Genomic DNA, 23386 nt, shown 5'->3' with positions numbered 1-23386 from the left:
AGTACCGCCTTGAACGTCCTGCATAAGCAACAATTACATCCGTACCACTTACAAAGGGTACACGCTACGGGTCAGCAGACTTTCCACAATGCATCGCTTTCTGCACGTGGTTCCTGCACTGTTTCATCAATGCACCCGTGGTTCCACATCGAGTTCTCTTCACAGATGAATGTAGGTTCACAAGGGGTTGTGTTCTGAATGCTTGAAATAGCCATGTCTGGGCGGACGAAAACCCTCGTGCCGTGCATGTTCAGGGATTTCAAGACAGGTTTGGAAATAACATCTGGGCAGGTATTCTGGACGGTCATGTGATTGGACCATACCTCCTTCTATCCAAGCTCACAGGTCCATACTTAGTCTTCCTACGACATGTAATGGACGCGTTCTTGGAAGCTGTGCCTTTGAATGTCTGTCAGGAAATGTGGTTTCAGCATGATGGAGCACCACCTCACTTTTCACTGGCTGTCCGGATACATCTTAACAGACGGTATGGTGAAAGGTGGATAGGCCGTGGTCTGGAAACATCCCCCAGGCTGTGGCTAAGCCATGTCTCCGCAATATCCTTTCTTTCAGGAGTGCTAGTTCTGCATGGTTCGCAGGAGAGCTTCTGTAAAGTTTGGAAGGTAGGAGACGAGGTACTGGCAGAAGTAAAGCTGTGAGTACCGGGCGTGAGTCGTGGTTCGGTAGCTCAGTTGGTAGAGCACTTGCCCGCGAAAGGCAAAGGTCCCGAGTTCGAGTCTCGGTCGGGCACACAGTTTTAATCTGCCAGGAAGTTTCATGATTTCAAATGTTCAAAACCTGTTGAAGAATGTTGTAAAATGTTCATAATATCCTCAAAATCACTGGCATAATCTATCCAATCTATGTTCTAAACAGTCTTCCAATTTCTCCCATGTACCTTTCTGCAAGATTACTCAATGGATGGTACACAGAGGTTAGAACATGCCTTATTTTTGCACGATCAACAAAATATTTCCAAGCTTGCGATGTAAACTGAGAACCATTGTCAGATAAAATTGTGTTAAGAATACCCGTCTGATGAAAATATGTGTTTTCAAACTTAGAAGTAATTTGCTTACTGGTAGCTTTCTTAAGAGGAAACAGCTTTATGAACTTCGAAAATACATCAACCACCACAAAAACATAATAACTTGGCAAAGGTCCATTGACGTCCACAGACACACGATCTAGGTTACTATTAGGCAGTATGTTTTGCATTTTACCTCTATTTGTTGGTTACTTCCCTTCACTCTTTGACATCTGTCACAGCTGGCATTCTTCTTCTTCACTCTCCTTCCTATGTTATAAAAATAGATGTTCTCCTGAATCTTTTGTGTACATTTGGTTGATCCACAGTCATCAAAACTCTCAGTGTATAAGTAATTAAAGTATTAGTACATTGTTTCCGGCCAACATAATTTCCAATCCTCCGAGTCAGTCTTATGTCACCTGAATAAAATACCCGTGTGTGCCTTTCTTACCCAACATGCTCTTAACCAGTTTCCAGTTTTGATTATGATTTTGATACCTGCGGATGTCTTTGCAAATTTTCAATATCTCTTTTTTTCTTCTTTCACACCTCTCAAGTACATAATTTTAAACTCCTTCTCCAAAGTTGTTAGATGATTCACTCCCTAAAGGTAGGCTAGACAAAGCATCAGTGACAACATTGTCTGTGCCCTTAATGTGTCCAATTTCATAATTGAATGGCTTTAAAATCAAGTCCCAATGAGTAATTCTGTTATGGTATAGCTTACACTCCTGGAGATAACATAATGCTTTGTGATCAGTATAATAATTTTTAAACTTGTTGAATGCCCAATGTACAGCCAAAAGTTCTTTCACTGTTACAGTGTATGTCTTTTCATACACTACTAGCAAATGCAAGAGATCCATGTTCAATAACACCTTCAACTTCAACCTCCTGAAATAAATGAGCAACGAAACTAACATCACTAGTATCTGTCATAATACTAAAAGGAAGAGAGAAATCCAGTCTGAACCATATCTGACTGTGACACAACTGTCCTTTGATCTCTTTGAAAGCATCATTGCATTCCAGATCCCAATCCCAAACAATATTCTTCTTCAAAAGTTCACACACACAGGCATGAAGCATTCAGAGCTTGGCTGTTACAAAATTTTCTATAGAATTCAGTTAACCCAAAAATTGTTTAAGCTGTTTTTTGTTGCAAGGAGCAGCAAACTTAGCAATAGCATCAAGTTCCTCTACCATGTGCAATTCCTTTCTCAGATATAACACGTCCTAAACATTTTACTTATTCCACACCAAATTTACACTTACCTATTTCCGAAATCATACCTCCTGATCCAAATGTTGTTTCCAAGTCTTTTCAGCGACCGTACACAATTAATTTTGAACTCACTTCACTTCCCAAGACAAAATCCAGAGCTCTTATGAATTTAGCTACAGATACATTTAGCCCAAATGGCACCACACAGTATTGAAAACACTTACCTCCATACAAAAATGTGGTATACTTTCTAGAATTAATTTCAAGTGGAATCTGGTGAAATCCAGGGATCAAGTCCAAACTACTCATAAATTTTACATAATTTTTGTAACAGTTTATACATGTTCTCAGGATGGTCCTTCTCTCTGATAAGAAACTTATTAAGATGTCTAGAGTCCAAAACAATTCTCACTCCACCATTCCTTTTTCTTACCACAACCAACCTCCCCCCACGAACCATAGACCTTGCCGTTGGTGGGGAGGCTTGCATGCCTCAGCGATACAGATAGCTGTACCGTAGATGCAACCACAACGGAGGGGTATCTGTTGAGAGGCCAGACAAATGTATGGTTCCTGAAGAGGGGCAGCAGCCTTTTCAGTAGTTGCAGGGGCAACAGTCTGGACGATTGACTGATCTGGCCTTGTAACACTAACCAAAACGGCCTTGCTGTGTTGGTACTGCAAACGGCTGAAAGCAAGGGGAAACTACACCCATAATTTTTCCCGAGGGCATGCAGCTTTACTGTATGGATAAATGATTATGGCGTCCTCTTGGGTAAAATATTCCGGAGGTAAAATAGTCCCCCATTCGGATCTCCGGGCGGGGACTACTCAAGAGGACGTCGTTATCAGGAGAAAGAAAAGTGGCACTCTACGGATCGGAGTGTGGAATGTCAGATCCTTTAATCGGGCAGGTAGGTTAGAAAATTTAAAAAGGGAAATGGATAGATTAAAGTTGGATATAGTGTGAATTAGTGAAGTTCGGTGGCAGGAGGAACAAGACTTCTGGTCAGGTGAATACAGGGTTATAAATACAAAACCAAATAGGGGTAACGCAGGAGCAGGTTTAATAATGAATAAAACAATAGGAATGCAGGTAAGCTACTACAAACAGCACAGCGAGCGCATTGTTGTGGCCAAGATAGACACGAAGCCCACGCCTACTACAGTAGTACAAGTTTATATGCCAACTATTTCTGCAGATGATGAAGAAATGTATGATGAGATAAAAGAAATTATTCAGATAGTGAAGGGAGACGAAAATTTAATAGTCGTGGGTGACTGGAATTCGATAGTAGGAAAAGAGCGAGAAGGAAACATAGTAGGTGAATACGGATTGGGGGTAAGAAATGAAAGAGGAAGCCACCTGGTGGAATTTTGCACAGAGCACAACTTAATCATAGCTAACACTTGGTTCAAGATTCATGTCAGAAGGTTGTATACATGGAAGAAGCCTGGAGGTACTGAAAGGTATCAGATAGATTACATAATCCTAAGACAGAGATTTGGGAACCAGGTTTTAAATTGTAAGATTTCCATGGGCAGATGTGGACTCTGACCACAATCTATTGGTTATGAACTGTAGATTACAACTGAAGAAACTGCAAAAAGGTGGGAATTAAAGGAGATGGGACATGGATAAACTGACTAAACCAGAGGTTGTACAGAGTTTCAGGGAGAGCATAAGGAAACAATTGACAAGAATGGGAGAAAGAAATACAGTAGAAGAAGAATGGGTAGCTTTGAGGGATGAAGTAGTGAAGGCAGCAGAGGATCAAGTAGGTTAAAAGACGAGGGCTAGTAGAAATCCTTGGGTGGCAGAAGAAATATTTAATTTAATTGATGAAAGGAGAAAATATAAAAATGCAGTAAATTAAGCAGGCAAAAAGGAATACAAATGTCTCAAAAATGAGATCGACAGGAAGTGCAAAATGGCTAAGCAGGGATGGCTAGAGGGGAAAATGTAAGGATGTAGAGGCTTATCTCACTAGGGGTAAGATAGATACTGCCTACAAGAAAATTAAAGAGACCTTTGGAGAAAGGAGAACTACTTGCATGAATATCAAGAGCTTTAATGGAAACCCAGTTCTAAGCAAAGAAGGGAAGGCAGAAAGGTGGAAGGAGTATATAGAGGGTCTATACTAGGGCGATGTACTTGAGGGCAATATTATGGAAATGGAAGAGGATGTAGATGAAGATGAAATGGGAGATATGATACTGCGTGAAAAGTTTGACAGAGCACTGAAAGACCTAAGTCAAAACAAGGCCTCAGGAGTAGACAACATTCCATTAGAACTACTGACAGCTTTGGGAGAGCCAGTCCCGACAAAACTCTACCATCTGGCGAGCAAAATGTACAAGACAGGTGAAATACCCACTGACTTCAAGAAGAATATAATACTTCCAATCCCAAAGAAAGTAGGTGTTGACAGATGTGAAAATTACCAAACTCTCAGTTTAATAAGTCATGGATGCAAAATACTAATGCGAATTCTTTACAGACAAATGGAAACACTGGTAGAAGCCAACCTCGGGAAAGATCAGTTTGGATTCTGTAGGAATATGGGAACACGTGAGGCAATACTAACCCTACAACTTATTTCAGAAGCTAGATTAAGAAAAGAAAACCTACGTTTCTAGCGTTTGTAGACTTAGAGAAAGCTTTTGAAAATGTTGAGTGGAATACTCTCTTTCAAATTCTGAAGGTGGCAGGGTTATAATACAGGGAGCAAAAAGCTATTTACAATTTGTACAGAAACCAGATGGCAATTATAAGAGTCGAGGGACATGAAAGGGAAGCAGTGGTTGGGAAGGGAGTGAGACAGGGTTGTAGCCTCTCCCCGATGTTGTTCAATCTGTATATTGAGCAAGCAGCAAAGGAAACAAAAGAAAAATTTGGAGTAGGTATTAAAGTCCATGGAGAAGAAATAAAAACTATGAGGTTCGCCGATGACATTGTAATTCTGTCAGAGTCAGCAAAGGACTTGGAAGAGCAGTTGAACAGAATGGACAGTGTCTTGAAAGGAGGATATTAGATAAACAACAACAAAAGCAAAACGAGGATAATGGAATGTAGTAGAATTAAGTCGGGTGATGCTGAGGGAATTAGATTAGGAAATGAGACACTTGAAGTAGTAAAGGAGTTTTGCTATTTGGGGAGCAAAATAACCAATGGTGGTCGAAGTAGTGAGGATATAAAATGTAGACTGGCAATGGCAAGGAAAGCGTTTCTGAAGAAGAGAAATTTGTTAACATCGAGTATAGATTTAAGTGTCAGGAAGTCATTTCAAAGTATTTGTGTGGAGTGTAGCCATGTATGGAAGTGAAACATACACAAGAAGAGAATAGAAGCTTTTGAAATGTGGTGCTACAGAAGAATGCTGAAGATTAGATGGGTAGATCACATAACTAATGAGGAGGTATTGAATAGAATTGGGGAGAAGAGGAGTCTGTGGCACAACTTGACAAGAAGAAGGGATTGGTTGGTAGGGCATGTTCTGAGGCATCAAGGGATCACAAATTTAGCAGTGGAGGGTAAAAATCGAAGAGGGAGACCAAGAGATGAATACACCAAGCAGATTCAGAAGGATGTAGGTTGCAGTAGGAACTGGGAGATGAAGAAGATTGCACAGGATAGAGTAGCATGGAGAGCTGCATCAAACGAGTCTCAGGACTGAAGACCACAACAACACCAACAGCCACAACCAAAGAATTATTGTAAGCACTCCTGCTTCTCTCAATTACTCCCCACGTTTCCATTTTCTGAATTTCTTTCTCTACATTTTTCCTTGTTGAAAATCATATACTATATGGCTTGAGAAAGAAAGGTTGATGATCTCTAAGGTAAAGCTTGCACTGATAGCCTTTCACTGAACACATTTCTAAACTCCAATAACAAATTGATCATTAAGAGTTTTCACTTCCCTCACTTTAGAATCAAATACAGTTTCAAAATACTGGTCCTCAGTCTCGTCAAAATTTATATCATCATAAAACATCTGGTACTCTCCTTGTTACAATGTTTTGTAATTTGTTACAAATTTTCCTACCGTTTAAAATACAGAAATTAGTTTTCACTTAATTATTACTTTTAGATTCCAAATTAATCAATTCTCTAGCACTCCTTTATAAACAAGCCTCAATTTCCACTATCCAATCCATACCAAGAATTATATTTTCTTCCAGACTAGGGATCACTAAGCATCCATGTTCAAAGATTTTGTCGTCTATACTACACATTAAAACTACCTGAGATTTTACCAATTTGCTTTGCTCACCTGTAGCTCCTCTTCTATTTACACCAACAATGGGCATTTCCACAAAACTCTTACTGTACTTGATCTTGTCTCTAAATTGTTCAGATACACCACAAATCAGGCTACATGTTTCAATGAAACAGTTGCCTTCCCACTGATCAATCTTAATTTTAATGTAAGGATACCCAAAATCTGAATCATCCTCTCTCTAGTCTGACACTTCATGCAAAAGATCACTTTCAATTTCATCAAATGCTACATCCACATTGTCTTCACAAGGTTTTATCAACTTTACAGGTATCATAACATTACTTTGATTACTCATGCAGTCAGGTAAATATTGAACACAGTGAATAGATTCCATGGCACAACTAACATCACTTGTTACAGAAAAAACAAAAAACACATAACTGTCAAAATTACACTTCCTTCTTAGATCCTGTCTCACTACATTCCACCAACTGGGATACAAATTCTGACTAACCACAGCTAACTTATTGCAGAATGCACCTTTATCTATGCTGTCATCAATCTGGTCCAAAAGAAACTTTAAAAAGTTTTCACCTTTATTCTCCAGGCTCACAGATACCTCACCTTTACTGTTTGGATCACTACTCTGCATGACATTAATGAAAACTGTTTTGACTGGACTGGTATTCCACGATCCGTACTTACAACATCACATACATCACTTACCTTACCTGTATTGTCAACATCATTTACAAATAGCTCTGAAACTTCATTATTCTTAAACGCCACAAATAACTGATAATCGTCATCATCTTCTTCTTCATAGTCCTCCAAAACTACTTCGTCAACATCACTGACAATAACATCTCCATCAAAGTCACTTACCTCGCCTTCCTCTTTCAGTGCAGTATGTGCTTAGTTCTATCATCAGCGTGTATCAGCCAGTGTCTTTTAGTTGCATGTTATTTGTGGATAATATTAATGCATCATCCTCTTTAAGAGTTAAACTCCCCACTCATTATGGAGGAGTGCTGACTCTGTTTTTCAGGCAAGACAATGAGATGTTACAGTATACGTAATGGAAACCAAACTTCATCATGTCACGTTACGATGTATGTAGTGTTTACATTATGAAATAATGTGTGCATGCTGCGCACAGTGATCAGTAGTGAGTACTGAGTGAACAGTGTAGCACAAATTTTTTACATTATTAAATAACTTCTTTGCAAAACAGTATTGTATGGTATGGATAAACCAAAAGTGGTAACACTGTCTTACAGTCATGTGTGTAAGTTTGTGTCAGTTACATTTGTGTGTGTGTGTGTGTGTCTATTGTTGATGAAGGCCAATGGCCGAAAGCTTTAATTGTGAGAGTCTTTGTTGTGCCTTTCTGCGACTCGGCATCTCCACTATATGGTGAGTAGCAACTTTCCTTCTCATAATATTGTCACATTGCATTCAGGATTTTCCAGTGTTTGATTGAGTGGCCTCATATTTTAGAAGTCAGAGGATCCAAACTGCATCCCGCTTTTGTGAGTTAGGTTTTCTGTAATTTTTCTAAATTGCTTCAGGCAAATTCCAGGATGATTCCTACTGAAAGACCACGGTCGACTACTCGTCGGAATGGTACTAAACTGGTTCAAGCCTTGTCTTCTTGTTCTTCTCAGTAGCGATCAACTTCATTGTCTCGAAACTGAAAATTTTTGTGTATTATAACTATGTCACACAATAACAGTATTTTTTAGTTTCATGTGGTCACACATTTATTACCTTTAAATTGGCCTATTGGGTGATGACAGTATGGTGGATGTTTGCCACACATTGGTCTTACCAGTCCACCCCATTCCATGTGTGTCTAGCTTGCTACAGTTATCTGTGAGTTTGTTTCTTCATATGCCTATTTCTATATGGAGCTCTCAAACCCACCACACAATTGTGCACCCGTCAACTGCGGTCGCTGGCCACTGGGGCCGAGGCAATAGCTCTGGATCTAGCTAGGCGTATACCTGTATAACATTGTCTTCACTTCTCATCTGCCTTTCATAGCAACAATATCAGTCAGTCATGCACCGTGATGGACACACTACGTTGTTATGCACGTCATATCTGTTATGCTCTGTGGCAGCACCACTGATGAAAATTCGACTAAATACCGACCACGCAACGGCCACATAACTCTGATCTGTGGGCTAGAACCTGCAAGTTAGTTAAACTATCGAGCTTTCGGGATTCTTGCACAACTCATTTGAAAAATTGTCAAAAATTTCCTTTAAGTTTGTTTATTGTCTTTAAAACGCTGAAAATGGCTATTAAGTCTGTATTTAATATCCCGACATCAATTATGCAATGTTACTGGCTGTCTCTGTTACAGTATTTAGTCGGACACAATATTAAGAACATTCTCAACAGTCACTGACCCAAGGCTACATGCGAGTTAGCACCTTCAGTAATTCAGCAGGCTTCTCGTAAAGAAGTGCTCACCATAATGTCTCGTAATTTGGACGATACACACCACACGGTGTATATGTACGACACGAAATGTTCACACTTGAATGTCTCCTAAAATAAATCTCCTGAAAAGCTCAGACTTTCAGAAAATAGTCAATACTGTAGTCACTTTTCATCAAAAACATGAGAACTGATCAAACACGTGCATTTTGATACAAATTTGATCAGCGCGGTTTAACATAGGTGTTTACCAGAAGATGGCTCCCGAGCAACTCTACAGACCATTGATATGAGGCACAAATACCTACTCAAATGCACAGGAAATGCTGATTTCCTATTGGCTGGTATGTTGAGCAGCCAATCATATCATCTCAATCACTTCTATAATTGTGGTATTTCTAATGTCAGCCAATCAGATTAACACAAGTAATGTACACTAGAAATCTCGTAATTCCGAAACTAAATTAAATTTAGTGAAAATAAAATATGATTATTTTCCACAAAATAAATTACTAATACATTTAATACTTGTCTTCTCTTCGCAGTGGCTTTTACAAAATCAAGCTCGCTCGGATATACATCACAAATTCCGCTATTGTACAGCAACTTAATACGTATGTCCTCCATTCACTCTCTGTCTCTCCAAAACACCCACACAACCAAAACACAATGAAATAACAATTTTCCAAAGTACTTTTAATTTTGCCAGAAATCTGTACTCATGAAACTAAAGAAAATTCCAGAGAATTAGATTATATGAATCTATCCTCTTGGTTGTAGTTTCAATCAATACTGTAAATGAATACATGACAGTCCCTAAATCAGTTTCACAATGCCAGCAGAGTTATTATGTGTTTCAGGTAAAATTTATATCTCCAAAAGTATTGAAGTTATTGATTTGAAATTTTAACAGTATGGTTGTGTTATCCATAGAATTTCATATACTAAGTATGAAACAGGCCAGTTAATATTTTATAGTACTTCTTCAGATTCATAGAGAGTATGTGTAACATACTGCACGCAGCATTAGGCAAGTATCCAGTTTGTTTGGCCCAGAAGCCAGTATCAGCTGTGCTTGCAAGAGAATCAAAATCTGCTCTCCTTCTAGCCCCATCGTGAGCTATGCTTTCAATGCAAGACGACAACTCCCAATAATTTGTTACATTACAGCTTGTTGCAGTGTCTCTACACTTGTAAAACAGTTTGATACATAAAACGCTGCTTCCCACCACAGGAAATTTCCTCTGATTGTCAAGCACATGTGGCCACACGGATACTAGCTGAGATTCAAGCTCTCACCTGTCACCACCGATACACTCGCGTGATAACTGTGTTCCGGTCATTTGAACGTTACTCTGGCCATTTATCCCAAGAGAGAGAATCAGTTCCTTGTCTCACGTTGCAAAAATCTTGTACTAGTCATCACTCAGCAATGAGTTTGTTTTGTGCCCTATACCCATATGTCGAGCATTTATTTCTAGGCAAGTCGGCACAGATGACACCATTGTTCCTGAACACACTTTTATTTTGTCTCGGGAAGGTTAGCTGTATATAACTTTCGTGTTATTGTATCGCCAAGTGACTTTCACTAAGAACTATTAAATTTTCAGATCATTTCATTGCTCAGTAGTGCTTTAGTTATTGAATAAACCTGCTATTTTTCTTACCTCTTGTGAACATTACTCATTTTGCAGTACCCAACATGACTGTTCTCACACCCTCAACTTCAGCTGATTTTTTTCTGATTATTTTGTTAAGTTAGTTAGTGATACTTCTACTAAGCTAAACCACCCAATCAGGGACAGTTTCAGTGGCAACACTTACCATGAATCTCTTCATCTCATTAATCACAGTTTATGGAAACAGACTGTTGAACGAAATTGTTTTTAAAGGCACCATAAACATTTAATGTGGCACTGATTCCCAGAATACATCCACCAACCGAGACTGAAACACAGTTTATGTTCGCAGCCACCAAAGTAGTTCACACTGATATTTCAATGAGATTTGTTAATGAAATGACATGGAAATTTTACTAATTGTGCTGTATATGCCAACAGACAGATTTTTATATCCTTAATCCAGCTGAGCTCAGACTTACATCAAAATTTTAATTGATTATTTTCTGGGCAATAACTTTACTATATGACTGCAGATACCAGCACAGAGATCCTACCACAGTTGTAGCAATATAAACACTCAATATACAGATGCAAACATGGAAATGGCTAGTGGCAGACTTTTCATGTACATAGATGTCACTCATAGCTTGCTGTATGTGGACTGAAGATATCTGGGTGGGTGTGTTGTTCAAATACTTCTGTATGTATATTTTTTTATTTTGGAAGCTACATATTTGTTTATAAAATTATGTGGTTGGAATGCCCACTGTTTGCACTAAACTAACAAATATCATTTCATCTATTTTAAATGTTATAGCATCTCCCTGACCACCCACAATAAGGCACTTCGCCTTAATTCCACCACCTCCTTCGACATTCCCTTGATTCACACATACATTATAAGTGCTTTCTTTTTCCCTTCTCTTCTCTGTGAACTTCAGCAACACATAGGTGTCTTGTTCAAAAACCTTTTAGTACATACATATGTACATAAATTCATGACACACTTCAGTGCATTGATAAATGGGGGCTGAAAATCATTGAGTGTGTCATTGTACTTTAGCTTTCTTTTTGTTTTGGTAGATGAATTGACCCTAAGACCACAAACATTCCCCGATTTAAACCAACAGATGTGACCATCCTAAAAACTGGAATACGTATGTTTCCATTGGAGCTGTTGAATTGCTTGTACAGTCTCCCAAACTTGTGAATTATTTCCTCTAATTCTAAGACTGCATCAGTACTTACAAACAGGATTGTTTTTTCTTAAATGTGTTTCCATGCATATTGGAGTTCATATGTGGGGACTTCAAAAAGTAAGTTACAAATAATTATGACAGACTAAGTAACTCTTATTGAATGCTGCACTACACTTCAGATTGTACAGATACACGACATAATTTTTTCAACGTATTCCCCAAGTCTCCGTAGACAGTAGTTGTAATGTTCTAACTGTGTTTCAGTTCCGCAATAGATATCCACTCCTTAGTCACAGAGCCATTCGAGAACTGCTGAGTGAACATTTTCACTGGCAGAAATCTCTTTCCCTTGGATATTCTTTCAGCCCGGTGAAAATATGCAAATCGCATGGTGCAAGATCTGGCCTTCACAATCAACATCACCCAAGTCTGTGTGACCTTGGTCAAATTGTTGGCATCATTTCACTATAGTTGTAAATCAGTGTCCTATTTAGATATTTTCCCCACAATACTAGTGGTGCGTTCAGATGTCACTGTCTCGGCAATTGGTTATAACGTAATATGATTTATCACCACACCTCATTTAACACTTAAATATTCTTATAAATAGTAACTGTCCACAGAAAACATAAAAGGTGGCCATTTTAATCTTACAGTTGTGGCATACTTTTGATTGCTTTAAACATATACAGTATAAATAATTTCAAGTGAACAAATACATTCATTATTTGTGAATAACAGGTTTCAACCTACTTTCAGGAAATTGTATTAATTTTCTTCAGTTACATTACAAACCAGTGATCATCAAATTCCGACCCACAGTATAACGATATACACCTAGCAACTAACAGCTGAATCCAAAAAACATCAACTGACATTAAGAGCTTCTTATGAGAGTAATTTTCCTGCTTATTAGCAAACAAAAAGAGTTGCAGAGGCAGTAATATTTTAAAATGTGGTCAATTGTAATTGATGTCGGTGAATTTAGCCATGAACTAAGTAAAGTTGGTCACTTACCTCAAGGACAGAGCGGTAAGTAGCATGACCACTGCAGAGTTAGAAGTGAGGGAGGAATGTTTTTTTGTTTATCTTTGTTACTGACCATTCACAGGTGTGCACATCATACCAATCATCTGCTATGTTATAAATTTTGACACAGACGTAACCTGGATCTATAAATGCACATTACGGACATCGTCACCTTCAAACGTGGTACATATTTGAACCGAGGAACATCAAACTGCAAGAGACATTCAATAAGTAATGCGACACTTTTTTTCTGAAATCAGGTTGATTTTATTCTGGGTTCCAGTCCATTATATTACTCCCCACTCCTTTGGGTACAAAACCCTATTTTTCAACTTAATCCCCACTGAATCGACGGCCGTACGCCACCTCACCGGAACGGCCCGTATACCTGCACGGTACCACCCTACCGGTCGACGTCTTGCTGCGTCACCAACTTCCCCGTCATCCGTGTACTGCTCCCCACGGGGTGCATCCTCCGTAGGGCCAAACAGACGGACTTTGGAAGGTGCAAGATATGGACTGGCTGAGGAAGAACAGTCCAGTGTAATTCTGTGAGCTCTTCTCGGGCATGCAGACGTGTGATGTCTCGCACAGTCGTGCAGAAGGAGAAGTTTTTTTTCCATTTTTGTGGCTATGTACGTGCTCAAGTTGTTGCAAGAGTCACGGCCGTGTGCGGACACCTGGCACGTGCGATTGCACGACCGTATTGCAATGGTGAGATACCTTTCCCAATGACACACCGTACTCTCGAACGAGATTTTCACTCTGCAGCAGAGTGTGCGCTGATATGAAACTTCCTGGCAGATTAAAACTGTGTGCCCGACCGAGACTCGAACTCCATCTGAGCTACCGAAGCACGACTCACGCCCGGTCCCCACAGCTTTACTTCTGCCAGTATCTCGTCTCCTACCTTCCAAACTTTACAGAAGTTCTCCTGCGAAACTTGCAGAACTAGCACTCCTGAAAGAAAGGATACTGCGGAGACATGGCTAGCCACAGCCTGGAGAATGTTTCCAGAATGAGATTTTCACTCTGTAGAGGAGTGTGCACCACAGTTTTAATCTGCCAGGAAGTTTCACACCGTACTCTCGTTCGCTGCCGAGTCTCCGTACGTCCTCAGGGGCTCCGCATTTGTTTGCCGAGTACTGTCTCGCCGACCCTGGGGTGTCCGAGTCGGGGACCGGTAACTGCCACCGGACTCCCGTTACCGTAAGCTCTGCGCGTGCTTCGGCGACCACTGTACGGCGCGACAGTGGAACGTCGTGTGTCGCAGGGAACGGGGATCTCGGCTCGGCCACCCAGATCGCGAGGATGGTAAAATCCTCTATAAAAATCCCTCAACCTCGAGGTGAGCTGTGCAGTGATGAGCTGCACGGCTGTTGAGGTGGAACAGTCATTTACAGGCAAGCTCTGGAGAACTTGCTGCACCTCAGTTGTACAAGGCCGAGCGAGGTGGCGCAGTGGTTAGCACACTGGACTCGCATTCGGGAGGACGACGGTTCAATCCCGTCTCCGGCCATCCTGATTTAGGTTTTCCGTGATTACCCTAAATCGCTTCAGGCAAATGCCGGGATGGTTCCTTTGAAAGGGCACGGCCGATTTCCTTCCCCATCCTTCCCTCACCCGCTCCGTCTCTAATGACCTCGTTGTCGACGGGACGTTAAACACTAATCTCCTCCTCCTCTCCTTGTATAAGGCTTACTCAGGCATGCGGGGCTCTGTCCGAGTCGACCCTCATTTCCCTAGCAGCTCGTGGGGCCAAGACGGAACCCTCGAAATCCTCTTCTCCTCCACCCAGTGGGAAGGGCGTACTGCCTGGGAGTAATCACACCCAGTCCTCCAAACCAATGAGGGAGGCTAGCTCTCCTGGTAATCTATATCAGCTGAATTATACACTACTGGCCATTAAAATTGCTACACCAAGAAGAAGTGCAGATGATAAACGGGTATTCTTTGTACAAATATATTATAGTAGAACTGACATGTAATTACATTTTCACGCAATTTGGGTGCCTAGATGCTGAGAAATCTGTACCCAGAACAACCACCTCTGGCCATAATAACGGCCTTGATACGCCTGGGCATTGAGTCAAACAGAGCTTCAACACGATACCACAGTTCATCAAGAGTAGTGACTGGCGTATTGTGACGAGCCAGTTGCTCGGCCACCATTGACCAGACGTTTTCAATTGGTGAGACATCTGGAGAATGTGCTGGCCAGGGCAGCAGTCGAACATTTTCTGTATCCAGAAAGGCCCGTACAGGACCTGCAACATGCGGTCGTTCATTATCCTGCTGAAATGTAGGGTATTGCAGGGATCGAATGAAGGGTAGAGCCACAGGTCGTAACACATCTGAAATGTAACGTCCACTGTTCAAAGTGCCGTCAATGCGAACGAGAGGTGACCGAGATGTGTAACCGATGGCACCCCGTACCGTCACGTCGGTTGATACGCCAGTATGGCGATGACAAATACACGCTTCCAATTTGCGTTCACCCCGATGCTGCCAAACACGGATGCGACCATCATGATGCTGTAAACAGAACCTGGATTTATCCGAAAAAATGACTTGCCATTTGTGCACCCAGGTTCGTCGTCGAGTACACCATTGCAGGTGCTCCTGTCTGTAATGCAGCATCAAGGGTAACCGCAGCCGTGCTCTCCGCGCTGATAGTCCGTGCTGCTGCAAATGTCATCAAACTGTTTGTGCAGATGGTTGTTGTCTTGCAAACGTCCCCATCTGTTGACTCAGGGATCGAGACGTGGCTGCATGATCCTTTACAGCCATAAGATGCCTGTCATCTCAACTGCTAGTGATACAAGGCTGTTGGGACCAGCACGGGGGTAGACAAAATTGAAGATGGGCATTTTTCTTCCATTTATTTTTTGTTGGAAAAGTTTCCTATCATGTTATGCAAGGAGGACAATGAAACTACAGATGAGGCAGTGAATGAACTTCACAGGCAGTTTACAGTTCTTGAGTTATATGACACTTTGGCTGCAAATCAAGATGCTGAAAGTGATTCCAACTGGGTACAGATTCATGGAGGCAATGGACTTCTTAAGTATTACTGAATTTATAGAGTAGTGCTCTCTATTCTCACCATGCCCCTTAGCATCACAGAATGTGAATGTGTTTTCAGCCTTGTGAGGAAAAATAGAAGTGAGTTCAGATCATCCATATCCATTGAATCTCTGGTCTATTTCTGTGTTGAAGACCAGGAATTCTGGTTCCTGTTATGACAAAGCATTTTGTCAAGACTTTTTGCAACAAGCCAAAAAGGCCACAACTATGACTTCAAAGTTGACCCAGCATGTGATTTGCAGTGTGTATTATATTATTTTTTGCCTGTGTTACGTTAAACAAGTTTAATTGTGTAAGGTCTTTTTCAATTATAGCATATCTGCTTAATTTATCAACGAAGTCCTGTTTTGCATGCTCCAAACCAATTTTCACCATGCCTGCTGCTGTTTAACATGGATTTCTTTTTGACTGTTATGTTCGTCTACAAATAATTGGCCTATGATGTAAGTAGATGCGATTTAATTGAAGTACCTGTTTAAAGCACGAAGAGTTATATTTTGTAATCCAGAAATATTATTATTTTCGTATGTAATGTTTGGACCAGATTGTCATCAAATAATCTAAAAGCCTTATTTCTGTTACATATATGCATTTATTACATTGTTACGAAGTACAAAATATGCCCTGAATGGACATACAACCCTTGCAGCTCTTGAAATCAACTGATTATAACAAGAGTGTCTTTTGTTCCATCTGCCCCACAAGTGAGGTACAACAGGGTACCTTTTCTTTTGTTAATTAAATATCAAATAACCCTACAAGAAAATGTAAATTCAAAAAACAGTTCTATTCACATAATGTACAAATGTGTGCGGCATCTTCGTTATCTGTATCAACTCCTGCACATGAACTGTGGGCCCATTTCTACCATTAAGTGCATCTAATATATGCTTATTCTGAAAAATTGTGGCACTAGAGACAATCATCTTCTTCACTACCACGATTTTAAGCCTATAATTCGAGCAGAAATGGTTTTCTCATTCCTTTTGCCATGCTTACAAAAGGATTTTGTTTTTCTTCCTGGACATTTGACACTTTTGGGGTAAATTCAAGCAACATTTGACACTTTTCTTAGACTGTTTCCCATTCTGAGCATCTCACAACTCCTGTAGGTACACGGTAGATGTTAAAATGCTTCACAGACATTGGCAGAACTTGAGGGAGGTGACCAATGCCATCTTGCCTGATAATAGAGCCGTGTGAGCAAATATTGACAGCCATGAGTAATTTGTGTGCTTCTCTACCACCACATGGATGCCATGCACTTGCCTTCACTTGCGCATTGACTGTGAATTTGCAGTATGTGCAAGCATTATGCAATACACTTGCCACTACAGCTTATGCTTGCTTCCTCTCTCTAGTCAGCAGCTGGTGTCGCCTTCTCGCTTCCCTGGCAAGGGGTCCCGGGTACGATTCCCGCTGGGGGGGGGGGGGGGGGGGGGGGGCGGAGGCGGTCAGGGATTTTCACCTGCCTCGAGATGACTGTGTGTTTGTGTTGTCCTCATCATTCATGTAAGTGGCAAGATTGGTCTGAGAAAACGTTGGGAATTTGTACGGGCGCTGCTAACTGCACAGTTGAGCGCCCCACAACCCAAACATCATCACAATCTTCATCATCTAGTCAGCACCGTTAACATTAGTTCATATATGATCCATTTTGTGAAGAGATGAGTCAACAACAGCAGAATGTTGTTGCAGGACAATCCAAAAAGAAAGTTACAGAAGAACTAGAGGTACAAAATGACTAGCAAAAAATGTTATCAGGTGACTGGATGATGCATGCCAAAAGAGGTAGGCACTTAACAAGATGAGATGGAAAAATTTGGAGACATATTCCAAAGGAGCACAAACAGTTTACAGATTCTGTACAACAGAAAAGGTACAAGCCCCTCCTATCCATCAGAACATCTGTGTGTCAGTGCAAACATGCATATGGACTCAGGTGCAACGAAAGTTACTCCCAAAACCCAGACTAGGTGTAGGAATGTGTGTTTTAGTATTAGTGCATATGACATTTGGTCATTCGTCAGATTCACAGATCCATATTTTATGGATCTAGTGCAAGTATGCATATAGTTTGGGGCAAGGAATAGGTATATACATCCATCTGGGTTACAATGCAATGCTACAACAATTTTATGTGCTGTTGCATCACAAGCAAAGGATGCTAAAAGCGAGGTAGTGCTAGAAGTTTTGAACACGTCATTGATAAAACCGACTTTTGGACTGAGAATTCCACAATCAATCATTATTTGACTCTTAACTGATCATTACATAGACCATAATTATAATCTTCTAAACAGTGTTCTATTCTACAGAAAATTCTCTCGTGAATCTGTGACAGCAGGAACTATTGGCAAGGAAATACTTCAGGAAAGTGGAGAAATAGGGCTAATATCTGAAATCTTCGGAACTGTAACATTCGTGACGAGATGGTGGTATCAGCATGGTAAAAGCATTGTCTCCCGCGAAAGTAAAGCGACTGTTTTGCTCTGCGCATTTCCCTAATTTTATTCTGAACACCACATTTACTCTGAAGCTGGCAGATCTAAATCTTTATGGGTGAGGCTGGGAATACGATTGCAGTATTGGCTGGTCTTGCTGTTGCAAGATACTCCGATAAATGCTTAAAGACTCATTGACAGAAGTTCCACCTCAAGCTAGAAGAGTATTCAATCTTCAGTACCTGCATTGGAGAGCCTGAATCCAAATTTGAACACCCGATTCACAGTTTTGTAGCTAATTATCTCCGCCTGTTTTCTGGATGATAGTATGAACGTGTACTGTGTATTGACAAGATAAACGAAATATTAAGGCAGATTGATCTGAAGAAGGCTCAGAAAGATGTGTAGGACCAGTGACCTAAAAGAATAAATTTCATGGAACCCTATTGAGAGTGCAGCAAGAATGTGTGGAAATGCTCTGGAACACACTGATTTGTTTGTCTGTGAACACTGCAGATAAAACTCAAGACTTCTCAGTTTTGAAAGTAATAAAGGCACATGTCGGAAAATAATAGACAGCTTCAGATAATTTACAGCTTATTAATAAGTGTAAACAAATCGTTATGCTTTTCAAACATTTCGGAGTGGGAAACCAACTTGAAATTACCTTACAACAAGTCTTAGAAAAGCGACGGACGTCGACGTTATTTATGTTGTTTTCTTTCTGCGCAACTTTGAACAGGTACCAGTATTAACACACATCCCATTGCTGGATTCAATACTGTTAATAAATATTCACGACCGGAATTAATTTGTTGTTTTTTTGCAGATAAATCGTATTTTTGAAATTCGCTCTAGACACCATTTAATTATGTCATCGTCGGAGCAACAAACTATTCCTGAATAGCCTTTTTACCTCAAAGAAGAAACACACAAAAATTGAAGTTGAAAGAGCACCAACAGCTCAGTATTTTTTGTTGTCATCCATTAGAGTTGTGAAGCAATGTTCACCCATGGGCAGCGAAAGGGCGACAATGAGCAATCTCAATTATAAATCTTTATCTCTGTCTGATGCGTGGAAAGTTTGTACCAAGGTCCGTAAAAAAAATAAGGTTGATCAGTAAGCGTTCTGTCCTGCCATTGGCTGAGGCTGTGACGTCACGAAGGAACCGCCGCTGCCTCTGAACAGCGCTACAAGACGCAGCCCACGCATTTAAGCGATGTATTTGTGAAATGTTTCAGATTCTACAGAAATAGTAAAAGGTAAATTGTTATTCTGCTATTTCTAGAAAGTTACTGCTATATTCTGTAACTTGTCCAGCTTTTAAACAGACACTGCTGAGTGCTGAATTTAATAAAATCAAGCGTCTATAGAATAAACTATACAAAAATAAGTGCAAAGTACAGTCTGTTTTGCAGTTCTCTACGAAGTAAACGTTCGAAATGAGCACTCAATTTTCTAACTTTGGCTCTGAGAAAAGTGTTCACTTGTAGACAAGATCTATGTAACGCTCATTTATATTCTTATTACATCATGTCTACAAAAACACTTCCATTTTCACTCATGAAATTATGCAATTGCCTTATTTGTAGGAAGCATTTGAATTACCTACCTGAACTCACACACACACACACACACACACACACACACACATATTCTCAATTTTCTCACACCTCAAACCTATGGCTTATATTTTTATCAAGGTGGCTGTATAATGTTTGCCCTAGTTGTTAAAATTCACTTATATAAAAGAGCATTGAATCAAAATAAGTGCTGCAAAATTCGATTTACAGGAAATAGTGGTAAATTAACTTACCGAGTCCGCCGTTCAGTTGGTATGTAGTGTGGGAAACAATAAGCCAATCCTTGACACTGTCAGTGTAGAGTCTTGCTAGTTGTGAAACACACAGTCAGAGGAACTTCACTTCTATCACTAAGTTTATATATTATTTAACTTTCACAAATATTGTTTGTTTACATTCTAAAGCGATGACAAATACCACTTCCTTGCTTTCCGTTGCTGAGCGGCAACTGCTTTCTTCGACTTGTCCTTTGCAGACAGCCAATGCAGTCGGATAAATGTTCTCGTCCTAGCGTAAATCTTAATGATTTCTGGGTGAATAGTGGGGAATCGCTCGGTAAGTATAGCGCACAGGTTCTTGATGAGACCAGTTTCCCTGGACAAACTGTCGTGTCCATGGATCTGGGCAAAAATTAATCAAATCTGCTAATTGTTTCGAGCCACGTTTCTGAAGGCACAAGCAAACCCCCACGAGAAACCATGCCCAGCCATCCTCTTGATGTCTCCTCAGGCAGTGTCAGTAACTCTCCAGTGGGTGTGGCCAGTGATCTGTCATACTGTCTGCATCGATAAGCTACATATCCAGCAAGATATTTAAATCCTTCAGTGCTACAATCAGAAGCCAGTGACATTGGAGGCACATCGGATTCTCCTACAACAAAATCTAAATCTTCTATCTCCTTCTCTCCTTCAACCATTGCCAACGCCTCAGACATATCAGGCAGGATATTGCCAAAAACAGTTGCAGTCACGAATCTTCCTTCTTCATCTGGCTCAACAGATGATGCATTTGAAAGTGGAATATCATGAGTGTTTGCTCCCAACAACAACAGTCTTATCCGGCTCTTTACCTCGACTGGCGATGGATGATCATAAAAACGTCCAAGGCCTCTTATAAGAGAAAAAAAAAGTTCTCCGAGCAGTCTTGATTTAATCTTGCTGTAAGAATATATTCAATATTATAAACAGCTAAGTCACTGAACAGACCCAAAAGTGACCGAAAAGTTTTCAAAAATCCTTTCTGGAAGGGTAGGAGGATGCTTTGAGTTGCCAACACGCATCTTCTCACAACACTTCGAAAATTTACGTAGGCACTGTTCTTGGGCTTGAAAATTGACACCAAATCCACAGGCTAGTGATATATTACTTTCTTTTGTCCTTGAATTAAGTACGTCGAAAGTCTCATCTACCATCTGTATGAAATCATTGGCGTGTCCTTCTTCAGGCATCAAATACCGAATCGCCTGTGCAGTTGTATTTGATAGCAGCTGAGCTGCTGAGCGTACTCGCTGTCGCTCTCTGCCCTTCACTGTAATGTGTTGCTGAGATAACTTGGGACATATTTTCATCTCGCCACTGTCCAGAACTAACAGTTTCTCGATCACAGTTTTTACCACAGCCTTGTTTTCCAACATTATTCCTTGATCCAGCAAGTGGTTCCTTAAGAGTTTGAGCAAATGGGGAACATCAGCAAACACCCACACACGTCTCAGAGATTCACACGGGTGTGGAAAACAAGTATTTTCATGAGTAATGCGAAGCTCCTTCCAGACAGAACTATTCTTTGGACCCATGTCTGCTACTGCAGCCACAACATTGTAGCAAATGCTGGCCAGGGAAACGATTACTTCGTTCAAGAGTGCTGCTGTCATCTGAACGTCAAAATTGAAATAGATAGGTTGCTTCCACGTTGCAAACAAGCCTCGGACCATGACAACAAGGACATTACTGTGAGGTCCAAGAATCCTATCATCTTGCTGATCGTAACAAATTCTACTGTCAATGTTCATTTCATCAAATGACAAAACACAAATACGTTCCCTGTCAGTCAGTGTTGCAGCCTGCATTTTCATCATCACTAAAACATCCTTCAAAATTCCTGGTTGGCAACTGAAACTGCGATTAATCCAAGAACGCAAGGTTGACACTGCAGGTAGAGGATATCCGAGTTTTTCTCTAAGGAAATTGTAACTCTTCTGCGACAGAGCACGTAAAGTAATAGACTTACAAATGTCCTCTTTGCCCCATCGAACCCGTTTTGAACCATGCAACAAACTTCTAACTTGATTGGGTGAAAATATTTTGCCCAGTATTTGATTAGTTTCACGAGACACAAGTTCCTTTTTCTTAAATTCTTCTTCGTGCAGACGTCGTTTCATTGAGGACAGCTGACCTCTAAGATCTTTATTATGTGCTCGCAATTTCATACACATGTTCCTTAAATGAGCATGTCTCCTCTGTAGTGACGCTACAGAATTCTGTAAAGTGACGTTATGTGGATCACTACAAAGCACTTCATCTGTAAATGTATACTTGTCAACATTCCTCTTCAATGGTGAGAGCTTCTTTAAAGTCTCTAGGCTTCTTCTACGAATTTCACGTTTGTTAAAACGTTCTTTGCTTTCTTCTATTGCAATCGGTGTGTTATCACTGGCGCTACTACCACAAGGCAAATTGCAAGACGGATACGCATCACTCTTAAGGATTAGTTTCCGCGGTAAATTTAACAGTTCTGAACGTAAGTCCCGGATATAATCCGTTTCCTTGAAATGACGAGAGCGTATTCTAGCGTTCCCTACGTTCACAGGATCTTTCCTAAAGCATTTTGAAAGCCAAACGTTTTGCAGACTTTCATCACGTGGGAAACAATGCAACACTATTTCAGTCCCTTTTGTATTGCGATTGTGAGAGTTACAGCCAACAACAGCACGACCTGGCATTGCTTCCACAACACTCAAATACTTCGGACAAACAGTCACTGCACAAAGATAACCAAACGGAAACGACAACACGCACGAAACACAACACGGACGAACCACGACAACACAAAGCTCAGACGTACACTTTGCGCGCGCGCCAAGAGCTGTTCCTCAGTGACGTCATGCGCAGAACGTCAGAAATGGGTTTGCTTCTGCGCTGCAGTTACTGCTCCCTTGGTTTGTACCACATGTACTGCACGAAGTAGCTGTATTTTTATGGCCGCAATTCCGGCGTCTTAAAATGCCGATACAAGAGGAGAGGATGTAAGTTTTTACCCCATTTGTTTTTTTATGAACCAAAGGACGATTAAATAAACGGTGACTTAATTCTTCGTCAAGTTCATGCTAAAATTAGAAAATTTTGGGACACAATTCCATCCGAGTAGTGGTGAGCAGGAAATCGCGTATCTGTTAGAAATCACAGTGATTGAGAAGTCAGAGATATCATAACAACTTTACAGACTCTAACTGCGATTTCAGTCGCAAGCAGCATTTCACATTCAATGCCGTGTGGC

The 23386-nt window shown here is 40.6% G+C and overlaps 2 non-coding genes across 2 annotated transcripts; both read left to right on the top strand.

Moving 5' to 3' along the window:
• Positions 1–677: 677 nt before the first annotated feature.
• On the top strand, positions 678–752 carry Trnas-cga. The gene has a single exon. It is a non-coding gene; the product is annotated as a tRNA-Ser (tRNA).
• Positions 753–14220: 13468 nt separating this feature from the next.
• Positions 14221–14298, top strand: Trnaa-cgc. Its single transcript has one exon. It is a non-coding gene; the product is annotated as a tRNA-Ala (tRNA).
• Positions 14299–23386: the final 9088 nt, after the last annotated feature.

The sequence above is a fragment of the Schistocerca americana genome, chromosome 11 (genome assembly GCF_021461395.2).
Source record: "Schistocerca americana isolate TAMUIC-IGC-003095 chromosome 11, iqSchAmer2.1, whole genome shotgun sequence".
NCBI lineage: Eukaryota > Metazoa > Arthropoda > Insecta > Orthoptera > Acrididae > Schistocerca > Schistocerca americana.
The sequence above is the reverse complement of the archived record's forward strand: the minus strand, read 5'-3'. Positions and strand labels throughout refer to the sequence as shown.